Raw genomic sequence first — 6,106 nt, forward strand, 5'->3', positions numbered from 1 at the left:
CATGGGCCGAAGCTGCCCGACGCCGCAGCCTCCTCCGCCGCCGCCGATCCTCCCCGCCTCCCTCGCCTGTCAGCCCGCCCGGCTGCGGCCGCGTTACCAAGACGCCCGAGCGCTTGGCCTCTTCTGTGTCCTGGCGCGGTGCGTCCTGTAATTCTACTCAGTGTTGATGCAGAGCAGAACTCCAACGTATAGTTAGCAGAGCAAAAACTTAAACGCGTTGCGGGATCCCCCTAAAAATAGACCAGAGGCAATTGTATTTCATCCAGCAGAGCTTTACTGCTACTGAAGGCAAATGAGCAAAATGGTCACAAATCCCAATACATTCAGGACTGGCACTGTCCATAAGAAATCCAGTTGCAGCAGACTTAACTTAAACCTACAACAACTTATAGTAAGACCAAGCTTTAACACTTAGCATACTATCTACAGAACATCACACAGAAGGAAAGAGAGACAGAAAGAAAGAAAGTGAATCCCAGGCTCCTTCTGGCCTATTATTACAGCCTTAGTAAATGAATAAATGCTCAAGTCAAGAAAGAACTTAGCATATGAAGTTGAATGTTTATAAATATATCAAAACCGTGAGAGAGAACTTACTGAAGAAGCCTGACACTCTTCATAGGCGAAACAGGTGACAAACGCCGGCACCCTGTCTAACTCTTGTGCGTAACATCACCGACTCTTCGTTTGATCAAACTTATCCTCGATATCTAACCTTTGAGTGCAACATCGCCAACATTTCATTTGATCAAACTTACTTTTGTTGATCTCTACAGGAGCCTAGCTAAAGGAACTTTAAAGACTGAATCTTCCTTTCCGGCACAATTTGAATGAGTTTTCAGTTTGTGGCTTCTGTAGTAGATCTTGTACTTAGCTCTCTCAATTTTTGAATTATTAATATAAGATTTAGAACGTAGAATGGTTTGGTAGCGTTTTGTGTGCCGCTTGTGTGCTGCTTACTTTATAAAAAAGGTAAAGGTACCCCTGCCCGTACGGGCCAGTTTTGTCAGACTCTAGGGTTGTGCGCTCATCTCACTCTAGAAGCCGGGAGCCGGTGCTGTCCGGAGACACTTCCGGGTCACGTGGCCAGCGTGACATCGCTGCTCTGGTGAGCCAGCACCAGCGCAGCACACGGAACACCGTTTACCTTCCCGCTAGAAAGCGGTACCTATTTATCTACTTGCACTTTAAGGGTGCTTTCGAACTGCTAGGTGGGCAGGAGCTGGGACCGAAAGATGGGAGCTCACCCCGCCGCGGGAATTCGAACCGCCGACCATACAATCGGCAAGTCCTAGGCACTGTGGTTTTACCCACAGCGCCACCCGCGTCCCCTTGCTTACTACTGGTCTGCTATTATTACAGTCAGCATGACCTTGACAGAAGAGGTGACCAGTTTAAGCCAGCTGTACTTACTCAGCTTCTCTGGAGGAATAACCCAAACATCATGAACCTTCTGCTTGTTACTTCCACACACAGAAGCTTCCAGAACCCTCTTGAATTAATTAGAATGGGAAAGATCAGATCGATACTTTCTGCACTAAGAAATGCAAACTGACATGGTGCTGGGGCACTGGGGGGGGGCTAGGGGAGCAGGAAAAGCACCCCTGCTTGAGCTCAGAGGTGCTGTGATGCCGACTGCTGTTCCCTATGGATCTTTGAGGATGCACGGCATGAGCAGGATGCTGCCAAGATGCTGGACTTTGCCCACCTGCGATGGCCGTTCAAGAGGAAAAGACTTGTAATGGCAGTGACCGTCTAGGCCGTGTTCCTGAGCCGTGTTCTCCAGTGGAGAAAATGCACGCCTGCGGCTTGGGGGTCTGCAATGGGTGCTTAAAAATGCACCAAGTTATTCAGGGAAAGATAACAAATCCCCAAACGGAGTATAATACTTATTCAAATAGAATCATCTTCATCTGCTTTTGGGTATATAGCTGTAGTGGTTCTAGGGGTTTCTCGTGCGTAAATCGGCACCACCACTGGCAGGGTTACCTGGGTGAACTCTCACTGTCCGGACAGCCATTCACCCGTGGTTGTCTCAATCGCTGGCAAAATCCGTCAGTGGGCGTTTCTTGAACTTCTTCCAGCATAAAAGTTCTTTGACGCCTAGTCGCCGCCTACTCTCCCTGTGCGGAAGCCTTCTGCGCAAGGAGGGTGTGGGCAGTGGAGGGCCAGTGCTCTCCCCGCTGGTTCCCGGCGAGGAGTCTTGGAGCCACCTCACCGATTCCCCCATCTGCCCCCCTTCTCCACTGGTGCTATGCTGATTTCCTTCCCCAGAAGATGTGCTGCTTCTCTCCCTCCCGGGACACTCTCCGGAATCCCTCTCCCTCTGGCTCCGATGGCAGTTCCCTGACAATAGCCAATACAGTGGTACCTTGGTTCTCAAACTTAATCTGTTCTGGGATTCCGTTCAACTCCCAGAACTGTTCGAAAACCAAGGTGCGGCTTCTGATTGGATGCAGAAGCTTCCTGCACTCAATCAGAAGCTGTGTTGGGCATTTGGCTTCCAAAAAACGTTCGCAAACCGGAACACTTACTCGGGAGCCGATTTGTTCAGGAGCCAAGCCGTTCGACAACCAAGGTACCACTGCACTGAGGAAAAGGGTTTTTTTTCCAGAGCAAGGAGTTCCCCAACGTTCTGTTTTTATACTTTTTGCAGTCGGAAATAATCCAGCACTGGATTTAGACACAGGGTGTGCATTAGTGAAGTGGCACTTCAAAAAGAAGAAGAAGACAATTTCTTCATTAGAATTCTGTGATTATTATTTTTAAATAGTTTTTAATTTCATTTTAATACACCACATACAAAAAGAAAATATGAAGATACACAGATATCCATCACCTAACAACTAAGAAAGAAAGAAGAAAAATACAAAACACCACCACCAATACATTGAATATTGCTCACAATATATTTAACATAAAAATGACTTTTTCCTACATACCTGACTTCCCGTTTACTACTTACTTCTATTTCTAATCCGTTATTCAGTGCCATATTATACCATATTTTGGCTTTAATGTTATTTATTCTATCCTAGGTTTTCCATCAGATTTAAAACTCCTACTGAAGTTATTCAAATGCTGCTACAGACTTCTAACTGCCATTGCTATTTTTCAAATCAATTTAAAAGGCTTCCCATTTTGTTGTTAATACTTCCTTTGATTTATTTTTTTATTCTTTCTGATAACTGGTCTAATTCTGCATATTCAGTCATTAGAATTCTGTCATTCTATGGTGCTGGAAGGAACCATCCCCATTCTCAAGGCAGCGTCTTGCAAACGCAGGATGGAACCACAGCATCCCTTGCAGATAAGCCTACCAGCCTCTGCTTAAACCCTGCCCCCAAAAAGGGAGCCCATCACCACCACCTCCAGAGGCAGGCTGCTCTATATAGTCTAAGAGTGCTTACAGGTAAGATGTCCTCCTAATGTTCAGGCAAATTCTGCTTCCCTGGAAAGCCTCGGAGTTCAGGGTGTGTGTGTACAGCAGCAGGGGGTAGCCTTTTTCAGCTCAAGGGCACATTCCAGGGCCGGTCCACCCAGGAGGCAAGGTGAAGCAGCCGCCTCAGGTGGCAGAATCCACAGGGGCAGCAGATCTGGCCTTCAAGGAAAGCATCACCCACTGCTGCCGTGGACCTTTACAGGGTCACCTTGGCAAGTAGGAGGTCTCCCACCCTTGCTCCTGTTGCAGAGCTTCACTCACCCCTTCTTGCCTGTTGGGGAGAAGCAGTTGTCATTTGCCTCAGGTGCTAAAATGTCTTGGACTGACCCTGACACATTCCCTTGCAGTGGGCGTGTCTGAGGGTGTGGCCCGAAGCAAAAGTGGGAGGGGCAATGTGCGCTAAGTCTTACGTTTGCGCAATGTGCGGATGTCAGGGGCTCAGGAACAGAGGTACAGGGGAGAGAGGAAATGGAGAGCGAAGGGGAAGAATCTGAGGGCAGCGTAGGGGAGTATGACAGTGGCCCGAGAGATTCCATGAGCTTCTCCAGCGAATCAGAAGATTCCCAGAAGGAGGCGCCGATGGTCAGGGCAAGGGGGGCCAGCGGGGACTCCCAAAGCAGCAGCTGGAGATCAAGACCAGCTTCCCCACCAGAGCGTAGTGGGGGGGAAGAGTCCCATGTGTCAGGGCCAGCGTCTCCTCCAGCAGGGAAAGAAGATGAGTCAGGGCTGACCACGCCTCTATCGGAGAGTGGGGGAACGGAGGGGAGGTCAGGTCCAGCTAGCCTCCCCGAAGGGGGAAGCAGTGACAGGAGCAGTGTAACGGTCAGGAGGAAGGTTGCCGGCTGGGCGCGCGCGCCAAGTTCGAATGTACAGGCGCGTGGGACAGCAGAAAACCCGGATTGGAAACCAGGTCCTAAAGCCCGCCGGAGGCAGGGGGAAGACTCAGGGGACTCAGCGTCAGAAGAGTCTAGGAAGGGCGAGACCCCAGCTGACAGGCGGAACCAGAGGAGGAAAGAGCAGAGGAAGAGGTGGAGCAAGGCTAGAGTCTTAAACTGGTGTCTGGGGGGAGGAGATTCAGACGGAGCTTCGACGGTCTAGAGTTTCAGACGTAGAGCTGCACGCTGCGGCTGTGAAAGCGAAACTGAACTTCAATAAAGACGTTTGTATATAACAATGAACTGGCGTTGGTCCTTTGTGAGCTGGGACCTCGGGCAGCTCTGACATCAGCATTCAAGCCGTGCAGTGGTCAGAGATTACTACACATAGACTTAAGGAACTGAGATGTGTTGTCACTCCAGATTAGTGGCTTTGGGGTTGTGGTCCCCCACACCCTCTGGCCACCGTACAGTGGTGCCTCGCAAGACGAAATTAATTCGTTCCGCGAATTTTTTCGTCTAGCGAATTTTTCGTCTTGCGAAGCACGGTTTCCCATAGGAATGCATTGAAAATCAATTAATGCGTTCCTATGGTCAAAAAAAGTCCAAACAAAGCCAAATTTGGTACAACAAGAGTTTATTAAGTGCTCTTTAAAGTCACACATACTGTAAAGAGCATTTCAAAATTCAAACCCAGAATTTTTTTTAAAAAAGCAGAGTGGCCCAATGGTCACAGAAAATCATAAAAATGCAGGAAAAAATCCCACAAGCTTCCAGATTCTTGCAAACCCCTCCCCAACTGTTCCCCCAGCCACCCAGCACACAGAAATTCAAATCCAGATTTTTTTTAAAAAAACAGCAGTGTGGCCCAATGGTCACAGAAAATCATAAAAATGCAGGAAAAAAACAAGCTTCCAGATTCTTGCAAACCCCTCCCCAACTGTTCCCCCAGCCACCCAGCACACAGAAATTCAAATCCAGAATTTTTTTAAAAAAACAGCAGAGTGGCCCAATGGTCACAGAAAATCATAAAAATGCAGAAAAAAACACACAAGCTTCCAGATTCTTGCAAACCCCTTCCCAACACCAAGTCCTTGAATTCCAAACACCCCAACCCAAAATCCAAAACCCCCAAAAAAGTTTTAAAAGCTTAACTTACCAAATGGCTGCAAAAGAAGTTTTGGAAAAGCTTCAAAAATCACCAAAGTCTTAAAAAACCTCAAAAAAGGCTACTATGTACACTGCGTTCTATGAGTTGCTCCTCGAAGTCAAGTCGCAACTGTATTAACGGTGTTAAGAAAAAGGAAACAAACTTGCAAGACATTTTCGTCTTGCGAAGCAAGCCCATAGGGAAATTCGTCTTGCGAAGCAGCTCAAAAACGGAAAGCCCTTTCGTCTAGCGAGTTTTCCGTCTTGCGAGGCATTCGTCTTGCGGGGCACCACTGTACTTTTCACTCCATAAGATGCACCTGACCATAAGATGCACCTAGTTTTTAGAGGGGGAATGCAAGAAAAAAAAAATTCTTTAAAGGGAGCGCTAAGCAGAGCCTGTATGCATCTCAGGCTGTGCTCAGCGCTCCCTTTCACGAGCCGCATGGAGTGTGTGTCACTGTCACTGACTGGCTGCCCTTCTCCCTCCTCGGGGAAAAGCCCCCAAGAGCCGCACACACACTCCACGCGGCTCTTTAAAGGGAGCACTGGGCAGAGCCTCCCACTTGCATTCACTCCATAAGACACACACACATTTCCCCTTACTTTTTAGGAGGGAAAAAGTGCGTCTTATGGAGCC

This window comes from Podarcis vaucheri, assembly GCF_965113315.1.
Source record: "Podarcis vaucheri genome assembly, chromosome: 17".
In the NCBI taxonomy this organism is placed as follows: domain Eukaryota; kingdom Metazoa; phylum Chordata; class Lepidosauria; order Squamata; family Lacertidae; genus Podarcis; species Podarcis vaucheri.